We start from the raw sequence: 13,745 nt of genomic DNA, 5'->3' as shown, positions 1-13,745 counted from the left end.
AAGAAGAAAAACAGACCCCGAGCGTCACAGCGAGATTATATTTCTCGCGCCTGCGCGGAGAAACGCTGGTAAAATTAAACGAATACAAATTAAACGAATACAAACGAATATTACATGACTCTTTTGTGGGAAATGAATTGTAATTATCTTCCCTGTGCTAAGTAGACTTAAAGATGTATTCAAAAATGTATTGGGCTGTAAGCGAAGGTTTATCAGTCAAATAGGTTAGATATTTTTTTTAACAACTGCAGCCTACATATGTTTATTTCCATCGTAGGCATAAAGCCTAGGCAGACAACGGCTGGCTCAAATCCAGTACTGTTCATGTAGAAGTACGACACTAGTTTTATAAACGACAAGTCCAGTACTGTTCATGTAGAAGTACGACACTAGTTTTATAAACGACTCGGGTTTTATTATTATTATGAGCTAGCAAAGTAACACCACTTTAGCACAGGAACGGTGTTTCCCGTAGGAGATCTAAGGTGAGTCAAAAGGACCTCACAACAATAACTCCCAGGGGCTAAATAGCTAACAAATACAAAATGTTTATTATGGATGTATGACAAATTACGTTGGCATACTCTATGCAGTGTATCCGAATTGACTCTCGCAAGCTAATTTCACGCCTTTTTTGACGGGCGTCTCCGTGTGATTTGAGAAAGTTGCAATTCGGGGCGTTCCTGCATCTGCACGAATCTCTTCATACTTTTTCGGGTCAATTTTTAAGCTACAACTCCATTACAGAGCGTTGGACTAGTAACCGAAAGGTTGCTGGATCGAATCCCTGAGCTGACAAGGTAAAATACTGTCGTTCTGCCCCTGAACAAGGCAGTTAACCCACTGTTCCCTGGTAGGCCTTCATTGTAAAAAAATTATTTGTTCTGAACTGACTTGCCTGGTTAAATTAAAACACAGGCAGGGGTGCTCCAGGACAGTAGATGGCGGTAATGCACCATAACGATGGATGCCAACCGTAGCTATTTATTTGGTATTAGTATTTTGGTATTTTATTAGGATCCCCACACAAAACATAATACAGAACATCATTAAACAAGAACAGAACTACATAAAAAAAATTATTAAAGCCACACATTAGTCTACATATCAATGTATACACACAAACTATCTAGGTCAAATACATTAACATTATAGTCATTTATCAGACGCTCTTATCCAGAGCGACTTACAGTAGTGAATGCATACATTTAATTTCATGCATTTTTTTGTACTGGCCCCCCGTGGGAATCGAACCCACAACCCTGGCATTGCACACACCATGCTCTACCAACTGAGCCACAGGGAAGACCTATAGGGGAGAGGCGTTGTGCCGCAAGGTGTTGCTTTATCTGTTTTATGAAACCAGGTTTACTGTTTATTTGAGCAATATGAGATGGAAGGAAGATCCATGCAATAATGACTCTATATAATAACCTTTTATTAAACTAAGCAAGTCAGTTAAAAACAAGTTCTTATTTACAATGACGGCCAACCCCAGCCAAACCCTAACCTGAATGATGCTGGGCCAATTGTGCACCAACGCCCTATTGGTCGGGGTAGTGTCCTTCGCCCCACCTGTCACGCACTGTTTTCCCACATTTCTGTTAGCGACGGCGGGGGAAGGCATTTGGCAAGTGGGAGTGAAGTACACTGTGCTAGCTTAGCCAGCTAGTCCACGGTGTCGCCCCCCTGCCTCCCACCTGCTGTGTACCTGAATAGCTAGAGGAAGGCAGGGGGGCGACACCGGTAGACAGTGTCCTTCGCACCCAGTGTGGTTTTCTCCAGTACACAGCAGGTGGGAGTCGGGGGCGACACTGTGTGCTAGAATACTAGCAAGCTAACACACGGTGTCACTAGCTAGTTATCTAACACACTGCGTCGCTAGCTAGTTATCTAACACACTGCGTCGCTAGCTAGTTACCTAACACACGGTGTCGCTAGCTAGTTATCTAACACACGGTGTCGCTAGCTAGCTATCTAACACACTGTGTCGCTAGCTAGTTATCTAACACACTGTGTCGCTAGCTAGTTATCTAACACACTGTGTCGCTAGCTAGTTATCTAACACACTGCGTCGCTAGCTAGTTATCTAACACACTGCGTCGCTAGCTAGTTATCTAACACACGGTGTCGCTAGCTAGTTATCTAACACACGGTGTCGCTAGCTAGTTATCTAACACACTGTGTCGCTAGCTAGTTATCTAGCACACTGTGTCGCTAGCTAGCTATCTAACACACTGTGTCGCTAGCTAGTTATCTAACACACGGTGTCGCTAGCTAGTTATCTAACACACTGTGTCGCTAGCTAGCTAGCTAACACACGGTGTCGCTAGCTAGTTATCTAACACACTGTGTCGCTAGCTAGCTAGCTAACACACGGTGTCGCTAGCTAGTTATCTAACACACGGTGTCGCTAGCTAGTTATCTAACACACGGTGTCGCTAGCTATTTATCTAACACACTGTGTCGCTAGCTAGTTATCTAGCACACTGTGTCGCTAGCTAGCTATCTAACACACTGTGTCGCTAGCTAGTTATCTAACACACGGTGTCGCTAGCTAGTTATCTAACACACTGTGTCGCTAGCTAGCTATCTAACACACGGTGTCGCTAGCTAGTTATCTAGCACACTGTGTCGCTAGCTAGCTATCTAACACACTGTGTCGCTAGCTAGTTATCTAACACACGGTGTCGCTAGCTAGTTATCTAACACACTGTGTCGCTAGCTAGCTATCTAACACACGGTGTCGCTAGCTAGTTATCTAACACACGGTGTCGCTAGCTAGTTATCTAACACACGGTGTCGCTAGCTATTTATCTAACACACTGTGTCGCTAGCTAGTTATCTAGCACACTGTGTCGCTAGCTAGCTATCTAACACACTGTGTCGCTAGCTAGTTATCTAACACACGGTGTCGCTAGCTAGTTATCTAACACACTGTGTCGCTAGCTAGCTATCTAACACACTGTGTCGCTAGCTAGTTATCTAACACACTGTATCGCTAGCTAGCTATCTAACACACGGTGTCGCTAGCTAGTTATCTAACACACTGCGTCGCTAGCTAGTTATCTAACACACTGCGTCGCTAGCTAGTTATCTAACACACTGCGTCGCTAGCTAGTTATCTAACACACGGTGTCGCTAGCTAGTTATCTAACACACGGTGTCGCTAGCTAGCTATCTAACACACTGTGTCGCTAGCTAGTTATCTAACACACTGTGTCGCTAGCTAGTTATCTAACACACTGCGTCGCTAGCTAGTTATCTAACACACTGCGTCGCTAGCTAGTTATCTAACACACGGTGTCGCTAGCTAGTTATCTAACACACGGTGTCGCTAGCTAGTTATCTAACACACTGTGTCGCTAGCTAGTTATCTAACACACTGTGTCGCTAGCTAGTTATCTAGCACACTGTGTCGCTAGCTAGCTATCTAACACACTGTGTCGCTAGCTAGTTATCTAACACACGGTGTCGCTAGCTAGTTATCTAACACACTGTGTCGCTAGCTAGCTATCTAACACACGGTGTCGCTAGCTAGTTATCTAACACACGGTGTCGCTCCAGCCTGCTGTACTAGCATGAGGCGGGGGCGACCGGTAGACGGTGTCCTTCGCCTGTCGGGCACTGTTTTCCCGCAGTTCTGTTAAAGACGGTGAGGGCAGATGTTCGGGCAGACGGGTGCGCGAACGACACTGTCTTGCGGCTTCTGCTAGCTAGAAAAGAGGACTCCGGTAAACAGCAGGTGGGGTGAAAATGCAATACTTTTATTTCCCCTTTGACCCACAGTCAAAAGTGTCACAAGCATGAAGATGTCGTGCTTGAGGGGGGGATGTTCATGCAGGAACCAATGGGATGCTCGAGGGGGGTCATGCAGGAACCCTGAATTGTGGACTGCAGTTGCACACTTGTGTATTTATTTGCTTGTGATGGTCAGAAATGTATTATTAGAGTGCGCCAGTGGACTTCTGGTAAGTATGCTTTAGTGGGGGCCTCCTGAGTGGCGCAGTGGTCTACGGCACTGCATTGCAGCGCTAGAGGAATCACTACAGATCCGGGTTCGATCCCGGGCTGTGTCGCAGCTGGCTGCGAGACCCAGGAGGCGGCGCACAATTAGCCCAGCGTCGTCCGTGTTAGGGTAGGGTTTAGCCCGGCCGGGTTGGCCTTGTTCCATCGTGCTGTAGCGATTCCTGTGGCGGGCCGGATGCCAGTTGGATGGTGTTTCCTCCAACACATTGGTGCGGCTGGCTTCCGGGTTAAGCGAGCAGTGTGTCAAGAAGCAGTGCGGCTTGGCAGGGTCATGTTTTGGAGGACGCATGGCTCTCGACCTTCGCCTCTCCCGAGTCCGTATGGGAGTTGCAGCGATGAGACAAGACAGTACCCATTGGATATCACGAAATTGGGGGGTAAAAAATATATAAAATAACAGTTTTTAATTCTAAGATTTAAAAAATATATGTATGCTTTAGTGAGAAAGTGTTGGGATCAGGTACATCTACATTTATCCACCCCCAAAATGAATATTTATGATGAATTATCCCCACCCACAACTTCTCACCTGAATGCATTTTAAAAAATAATAATTTAATGGGCTGGGAAAAGCTGAATTTGGGGTTGAGAGTTACCCTTTATTAAGAAGATAAATTGCTGGAATGGGTAGGGTTTATGACTTTGCAGTGGTGCAGAGGAGACTAAATCACTTTTGTCAAGTCGGTGACCATTGGTCAAGACCAGATCACTTTTGTCAAGTCCTTTCAAAGTGTGTTGCATTATGGGGATAAAAATTGTCCGACTTTGATCACTAAAGTTCATGCAGTGAACAGGCAAAGGTCATGAAGATTTGACTGCAGGTTTCTGTCGTTTTTTGTTTGACCCATGCAAACGTGACCGAAACAGAAACCAATTTAGCAACAATTTATGTAGGCCTATACAGTGGAAATTTACGAATGAATGTGATGAGGCTCTCTCACCAATTGATTGTACACATATTTTCAGTTTGAGTGAGTGATATGTTGGTTGGAGAGGTGTTTATTGCGACATTATAAAACATGTTTGCATCGAGCATTGCTGTTGGAAAACCACATTAGTGTCCGACTTTTCGGCTATTGCACATGTACCTCCTCCGCCTTACCACTCAAACAAGCCCGATGTCTCGACTAAATTCCAGTCTTTCTTGTGCCTACAGGTCCCATCAGGCAGTCATTGCATCATGACACTTCTGGGCCAGACTAATGTATTCCAAAAATAGGGGGTGGTGAAATATTTAATACATTTCCCCCTCCCCCAAAAATACAATTTAAATGTTCATAGCGGAGTGAAAAAAAAAAAAAAAAAAGTTTAATTTGTCAGTGTTCTAATCAATTAGTTTAATTTCAATTTACTAGGTAAGATACCCTACTGGTTTTTTTTTTCTTCCCCACCATGCAGTCCACGTTTTGGACATGGGCGGCGGTTCATTGTACCGTGCACATGTTGCTGCTCTGCTTTTCCAACTGAAGAAATACTAAAGCGGTGTTGGGAATAGCCCTAATGTCTCTATGGGAATAGCCGGCCAGGCAACCGTCCAGCAGTGCGAAAACAACTCACTCAGAATCACGCAACTTTTCACACACATTTGTCTGCTTTTTGATCGTTGAGATTAGTTGTCAGCCTTTTTTTTTTTTTTTACCTAGACAAGGTTGTTTTTTTGTTTTGTTTTTGATACTACGGATCAAGGCCTGAATAATATCGGATGTGGTGAGTTAATGCTAATGCTAGCTAACTGTGGTGATGAAAAATGTCGTTGGAATTTGATTTTGCCCACAGTTGATTATTATTATTTTTTTAAGTTAGCTTAGAGGTAGCTAACTTGCTAACTACACACGTCAATGTATCAACGTTAAACTGATCAATTAACGGTTAGTTACTTCGCTAAAATTTACATTTATAGTGGTTATTTTGGCTATGGCGACAGTCCTTTCTTGAAAATCTGTTTTTATTTTATCTTTATTTAACTAGGCAAGTCAGTTAAGAACAAATTCTTATTTTTAATGTATGTCGCGAGCTGGCTAACGTCAACTACTTCGCCAACTTATTATAACTAACGTCGTTAGCAAACCACTGGTTAGCCAACGTTAAATCTAACTACGTTACCGTTGGCTATGTTAGCTAGCACGTCGCTAGCTTGAGTCCATTGCCAGCCAGCTCGGAACGACGGATTCAGTTAAAACTAGCTAGCCAGATTGAAATGGGTTAGCTTGTGGCTACGTCGTCGGCTTTGTTACAACATGAAGCCATGGGGCCAGCTAGACCTAGTTAGCTATCCATGTCGTTCATTTAACGTTTAATTAACCAACGTTATACAGGAACATTCACAAGTCGCGTGTGTAATGAATGTTTTTATTAACGCTTGTAGAAAGTCAAGGTTTGTGATTTTTAGTCTCACTTACATAAAGGAGGATATTTGAATTCGTGCTGCGACAGAGATCCGAACCTTTTTGCCACGGCCTCTTTTCCCCCCCTCTGTACCCGAGAAGAAGCGGCCCACTTGGGCCTTTGTCATTTGCCAACCCCCCCCCCCCCAACATATTAATTCTCCTCAATTATACTAAGGATGCTCACCCCATAACCCTAAACAATATGGCTAAGTACTTCCATATTCACTTGGCTTGTGAGCCATCTATCATTGCAATAGCATGTAGAAAAAACATTAGACCACACGGCAAATCAAGTACCGTATCAACTCATTTCGACCCAGTGATGTGTGGTCTTTTACCTTGATGCACATCCCTGCACCCATACTAGGTAGCAAGCACTGCAACCTTCCGGTGACAGTCTTAACGGTACTTTCTTACAGTTTCCTTTTGTATCCTATCAGTTGACTTTCAGTTCATCATCTGTCACACATGTCCCTTATCTTTTGTGTAGTACCGGCGACTTCTGCCTATTAGTGATGTGGAGTCCGAAAACGACTCGTTCTTTTTTTACTGACCAGTCAGGATTCATTTTTCTGAGTGACACGTTCATTTGTATCGTTCATTTGACCTGCTAGTGCTGGCCGCAGTGAGTCCCACAGAAGGATTTACCTCTCTTCCGGCTGTCAATTCAACTTCATTAGTGCTCTGGGCATTAATTCAATATCCCATTGGAATGTTCATAGCGGAGGAAAAAAACTTTTAATTTGTCAGCTTTCTAATCAATATATTTCGATTGAATTAAACTAATCTACTAGTTTAGATACATACTGTTCAAGCAGTCCACGTTTTGGGGGATGGGTGGTTTTTCAATCTCTGTCCACATGTTGCTGCTTTGCTTTTCAGTTGGTAAGGAGTCCTGTGCGCTCTGGGCATTAATGACTCGAAAGATAAGTTATTTTTACTGAACGAGTCGAAAAGGGTCGTTTTTAAATTGAAGAGATAATAGGTCATTAATATCAGTCAGTGCTTTTCTAAGGTTGAACTATGCAAGTCTAAAATTAGATTTATCAACATTAATGATTTGGTGTATTGACTCAGTCAAATGAATAGTTGTGAATCTGTTATTCATAGCTACTGTTATGAGGTAGACAGAGCACACAATATACACTGCTCAAAAAAATAAAGGGAACACTTAAACAACACATCCTAGATCTGAATGAAAGAAATAATCTTAAATACTTTTTTCTTTACATAGTTGGATGTGCTGACAACAAAATCACACAAAAATAATCAATGGAAATCCAATTTATCAACCCATGGAGGTCTGGATTTGGAGTCACACTCAAAATTTAAGTGGAAAACCACTCTACAGGCTGATCCAACTTTGATGTAATGTCCTTAAAACAAGTCAAAATGAGGCTCAGTAGTGTGTGTGGCCTCCACGTGCCTGTATGACCTCCCTACAACGCCTGGGCATGCTCCTGATGAGGTGGCGGATGGTCTCCTGAGGGATCTCCTCCCAGACCTGGACTAAAGCATCCGCCAACTCCTGGACAGTCTGTGGTGCAACGTGGCGTTGGTGGATGGAGCGAGACATGATGTCCCAGATGTGCTCAATTGGATTCAGGTCTGGGGAACGGGCGGGCCAGTCCATAGCATCAATGCCTTCCTCTTGCAGGAACTGCTGACACACTCCAGCCACATGAGGTCTAGCATTGTCTTGCATTAGGAGGAACCCAGGGCCAACCACACCAGCATATGGTCTCACAAGGGGTCTGAGGATCTCATCTCGATACCTAATGGCAGTCAGGCTACCTCTGGCGAGCACATGGAGGGCTGTGCGTTCCCCCAAAGAAATGCCACCCCACACCATGACTGACCCACCGCTAAACCGGTCATGCTGGAGGTTGTTGCAGGCAGCAGAACGTTCTCCACGGCGTCTCCAGAAAGCAGTGTGAACCTGCTTTAATCTGTGAAGAGCACAGGGCGCCAGTGGCGAATTTGCCAATCTTGGTGTTCTCTGGCAAATGCCAAACGTCCTGCACGGTGTTGGGCTGTAAGCACAACCCCCACCTGTGGACGTCGGGCCCTCATACCACCCTCATGGAGTCTGTTTGTTTCTGACCGTTTGAGCAGACACATGCACATTTGTGGCCTGCTGGAGGTCATTTTGCAGGGCTCTGGCAGTGCTTCTGCTCCTCCTTGCACAAAGGCGGAGGTAGCGGTCCTGCTGCTGGATTGTTGCCCTCCTACGGCCTCCTCCACGTCTCCTGATGTACTGGCCTGTCTCCTGGTAGCGCCTCCATGCTCTGGACACTACGCTGACAGACACAGCAAACCTTCTTGCCACAGCTCGCATTGATGTGCCATCTCGGATGAGCTGCACTACCTGAGCCACTTGTGTGGGTTGTAGACTCCGTCTCATGCTACCACTAGAGTGAAAGCACCGCCAGCATTCAAAAGTGACCAAAACATCAGCCAGGAAGCATAGGAACTGAGAAGTGGTCTGTGGTCACCACCTGCAGAACCACTCCTTTATTGGGGGTGTCTTGCTAATTGCTTATAATTTCCACCTGTTGTCTATTCCATTTGCACGACAGCATGTGAAATGTATTGTCAATCAGTGTTGCTTCCTAAGTGGACAGTTTGATTTCACAGAAGTGTGATTGACTTTGAGTTACATTGTGTTGTTTAAGTGTTCCCTTTATTTTTTTGAGCAGTATATTTAAGGCATGCCTATCTCAATGATTAAACTGTTTATCACTCTTGTTTTCCTGCACAGCTTTGCTCCATATTCTAGTGTTGTCCAGGGCTCAAAGCTGACCTTTTTTTACAAGGAGGACATGTGCGCCTAAGTATACAAATAAATGTAGGAGCACAGTGAAAAATTAGAGGTAAAAAAAAAAGCGAGAATCCTTACATTTTATTTCTAGGTGCACCGCTGCTCCTAAATTAAAATTCCAGGTACCACAACAAAATATTTAGAGGCATATGCCAGTAAATGGTTGCTCTAGAGTCCTGTTGTCACTCAAATCTTTCCAAGTTCATGAAATGGTCTACATCCTCCCAACTAGTATTTTATTTATTAACATGTCCAACACCGATGTGAGTTTACTATGACCATATGTCCAGAGTAAAAATGCATGAATGAAATCTCTTCCGGAGTCAAATGGGGACTATTTACTCCAGTTCATTCATTATACAGTATTTTAGGGAACGACATAGCCACGCACCTTCCCTGACCGGTGGGAGAGATCTAGAGATGAGGCTTCCGTAGCTAACGAGGGACGGAGTGGGAGACGGAGCGTGTTCCACACGGAGGTTTAATAAGAACTGGTACCGAGGCCAGCCTTTCCTGTTGCAGTTTTAACCGTCTTCCGCACCGGGTTCCACTACTTACCACAGCTACAGTCAAATTTGGCTATATCGTTACAATGAATGAAAACAAAACTATTTTTTTGCTTTTTGGTTATAATTTTAAGGTTAGCAGAGTGGTTATTTCTTCAATTTCTGTTAATAAAATCAGATTTGTTTTTTTTTTCTTCCAACCTAACGTTTTTAAAAAGTGATTTTGTAATACCAGAAAGGGAAGGCGGTGTTTCTGACTGTGGTAACTAGTGACGACCTCCTCCGCTCTGCCATTTTGGTTTTGTTCACCGTCTTGCAGTCAGCAACGCGATTACACACGACTCATCCAGTGACTCGACATTATAGCCCGAAGCCTTTCAACCCGCACTCTCTTTCTAACAATCATCCAACTACAATCATCATCATCATCGTTGTAATTATTGCCGTTTAAAACGAGCCGCACTAGAGGAGCGGTTTGCACTGAGAAGGGGACAGAGAAGGATTATTGGTAAGGCAGGCAAATCAATGGACACGACTGCTAGCTACTTCTCCTAGCTAACGTTATAGTAGCCACTCGCTAATGTAGCTACACACGGTTATTTCACGTCGATGCATTTTATTTTTTTTAATGCCAGCTGCTTAGTCATAGCCAATACATTTCCCTCAGAGGGTCAGATGTTTGCTAGCTAACGTTGTTACTGAGAGGCTTTAAAAAAATAATAATCCAACGTTAGCATTCACAGCCATAACTTCAGTTCCGCACTTCGGGTGCTAGCTAGGCCGCTGTTCTCCAGTCACGGACAGGGAGGCAGTCTGGTACTAGATCGTTAATTAATCATGTTCCCACCGTGAACCGCTTGACAAAATCACTTGTGATTATCTGTACACTGTCTAAGTGACTTAGCTTTTGACCTGTTGCTGCTGTTCACTAATATTTTACGTCCTTGTTGTCTGGGCTAGCTAGCTAGCTGGCTAGCTTGTTTTATTCACAACTAGAGCGATTCGTTGTTGGTCAAGTGCTTACTTTGTTGTTAGCCAGTGAATATTCACTCGAAATAACACCGTTAATAAGTCACATATTATTATGACTTGAGTTTTGCTGTATCATTGTGGTATTTTCATGTTTAGCTTTAGATTGACCGGGCATTAATTTAGCTACCCGTGTCCACATTTTTGACGATTGAATTCCCCCAATTTAAGTTTAATAGTTGTCATTCCCGATCAGTCGTTGTTTGTGTGATCATATTCTATGTGCTAAGTACAGTGCTAGGTAGCCTCAGTGGAGGAAACCTTTCCGACTCTTGTTGGCTAGTTGTCATGAATCTAGAAGTTACTGTCCCGGAATGAGTGGTAGCTCAGTGGTAGCTTCATAGTTATTTACCGGTAGATTCGTTCATCGTTTTTACACGTGTAGTTTTTGTATGTGTAGCTATAACGTTTTATTATGTCTCTACTTGTAGAAATAATAATGGACTTTGTAAACAAACTTTGACCATTCTCTTTAGGTTTCGTTACCTGGTGTGATGGCTACACTGTCATCAATAACCTGACATGCTAGAGTTAAATAGCGTTTTATATCCTGTTGTTCTGTAAGGCCTTGGTTACAGCCCCCAACCACGAGGCCCCTATAGTTCACTGCAGTAAAAGGTTAATGAATCAGCGTTTTTATAGTGTTTGAGGCAGTGATGGGGTGTGGCTTTACAGATGATAAATGGTACTGGAAAAGTCAGGGCTGCCATTTCCTATAGTATAGTAAACAATACCGTAACATAAACAACACGCCTTGTTCTTACTCTCTCTCACTGCGTCTGAAAGGAGCTGATAATGCCACTATTCATATCCGTTCCTAGGGCCCGGCTTGTCCGTGTTCTACCACATTGTGTTTGGCTAGAGGCCACTGTAGCTGCTCGCCTAGAAATCTCTTTCTCCCCCCTGGATGAGAAGGATTCAATGACCTCTAGTTGATGGAGGGAGAGATGGAAAGAAGGATGGATGGATGGGTGGAGGGAGTGAGTAAGGGATAGAAAGGAGGGAGGGAGTAAGGGATAGAAAGAGGGAGGGAGTAAGGGATAGAAAGAGGGAGGGAGGGAGTGAGTGATAGAAAGAGGGAGGGAGGGAGTGAGTAAGGGATAGAAAGAGGGAGGGGTGGGAGGGGTAGAGGGGTGGGTGGAGGGATGGATGGATGGATAGGTGGATGGAGGGATAGAAATAGGGAGGGGTAAAGGGAGGGCTGGGTGGAGGGGGTGAGTAAGGGATAGAAAGAGGGAGGGAGGGAGTGAGTGATAGAAAGAGGGAGGGAGGGGGTGAGTAAGGGATAGAAAGAGGGAGGGGTGAGGGGTAGATGGAGGGAGGGGTAGATGGAGGGCTGGGTGGAGGGAGTGAGTAAGGGATAGAAATAGGGAGGGGTGGGTAGATGGAGGGTGTTGTACTCTAGAAGTGTAGATGTGTGGACAGACACCACCAGTCCTTGTTCTGTAGGTACAGACTGTTTTCAGTTACTTGGAATGGTGTTACCTCAGCCCTACAGGCCTCCATTACCCCTACCCATGGTGTTACCTCAGCCCTACAGGTCTCCATTACCCATGGTGTTACCTCAGCCCTACAGGCCTCCATTACCCCTACCCATGGTGTTACCTCAGCCCTACAGGTCTCCATTACCCCTACCCATGGTGTTACCTCAGCCCTACAGGTCTCCATTACCTCAGCCCTACAGGTCTCCATTACCTCAGCCCTACAGGTCTCCATTACTCCTACCCATGGTGTTACCTCAGCCCTACAGGTCTCCATTACCCATGGTGTTACCTCAGCCCTACAGGTCTCCATTACCTCAGCCCTACAGGTCTCCGTTACCTCAGCCCTACAGGTCTCCGTTACCTCAGCCCTACAGGCCTCCATTACCCCTACCCATGGTGTTACCTCAGCCCTACAGGTCTCCATTACCCATGGTGTTACCTCAGCCCTACAGGCCTCCATTACCCCTACCCATGGTGTTACCTCAGCCCTACAGGTCTCCATTACCCCTACCCATGGTGTTACCTCAGCCCTACAGGTCTCCATTACCTCAGCCCTACAGGTCTCCATTACCTCAGCCCTACAGGTCTCCATTACTCCTACCCATGGTGTTACCTCAGCCCTACAGGTCTCCATTACCCATGGTGTTACCTCAGCCCTACAGGTCTCCATTACCTCAGCCCTACAGGTCTCCGTTACCTCAGCCCTACAGGTCTCCGTTACCTCAGCCCTACAGGCCTCCATTACCCCTACCCATGGTGTTACCTCAGCCCTACAGGTCTCCATTACCCATGGTGTTACCTCAGCCCTACAGGCCTCCATTACCCCTACCCATGGTGTTACCTCAGCCCTACAGGTCTCCATTACCCCTACCCATGGTGTTACCTCAGCCCTACAGGTCTCCATTACCTCAGCCCTACAGGTCTCCATTACCTCAGCCCTACAGGTCTCCATTACTCCTACCCATGGTGTTACCTCAGCCCTACAGGTCTCCATTACCCATGGTGTTACCTCAGCCCTACAGGTCTCCATTACCTCAGCCCTACAGGTCTCCATTACCTCAGCCCTACAGGTCTCCATTACCTCAGCCCTACAGGTCTCCATTACTCCTACCCATGGTGTTACCTCAGCCCTACAGGTCTCCATTACCCATGGTGTTACCTCAGCCCTACAGGTCTCCATTACTTCAGCCCTACAGGTCTCCGTTACCTCAGCCCTACAGGTCTCCATTACTCCTACCCATGGTGTTACCTCAGCCCTACAGGTCTCCATTACCCCTACCCATGGTGTTACCTCAGCCCTACAGGCCTCCATTACCCCTACCCATGGTGTTACCTCAGGGCTCCATTACCCCTACCCATGGTGTTACCTCAGGGCTCCATTACCCCTACCCATTGACATTACCTGGTCAGACGAGGGCTTATTGAGTTCTTTAGCCAGACAGTAAATCGCTGTACACACCATGGTCAACTATTTCAGTGTTGTTATTTT

At 45.3% G+C, this 13,745-nt stretch overlaps 1 protein-coding gene across 1 annotated transcript in view; it reads left to right on the top strand.

The window, feature by feature from the left end:
- The first annotated feature begins 5,475 nt into the window (after positions 1-5,475).
- The window catches only part of LOC106572971 (ubiquitin-like modifier-activating enzyme 1), an 88,364-nt gene continuing 80,094 nt past the window's right edge, over positions 5,476-13,745 (top strand). Inside the window, 1 exon segment of the mRNA XM_082962298.1 lies at positions 5,476-5,736. The gene's annotated coding sequence lies outside the window, so the exon portion shown is untranslated.

This window comes from Salmo salar, chromosome 15, assembly GCF_965601325.2.
Source record: "Salmo salar chromosome 15, fSalSal1, whole genome shotgun sequence".
Lineage (NCBI taxonomy): Eukaryota > Metazoa > Chordata > Actinopteri > Salmoniformes > Salmonidae > Salmo > Salmo salar.
The sequence above is the reverse complement of the archived record's forward strand: the minus strand, read 5'-3'. Positions and strand labels throughout refer to the sequence as shown.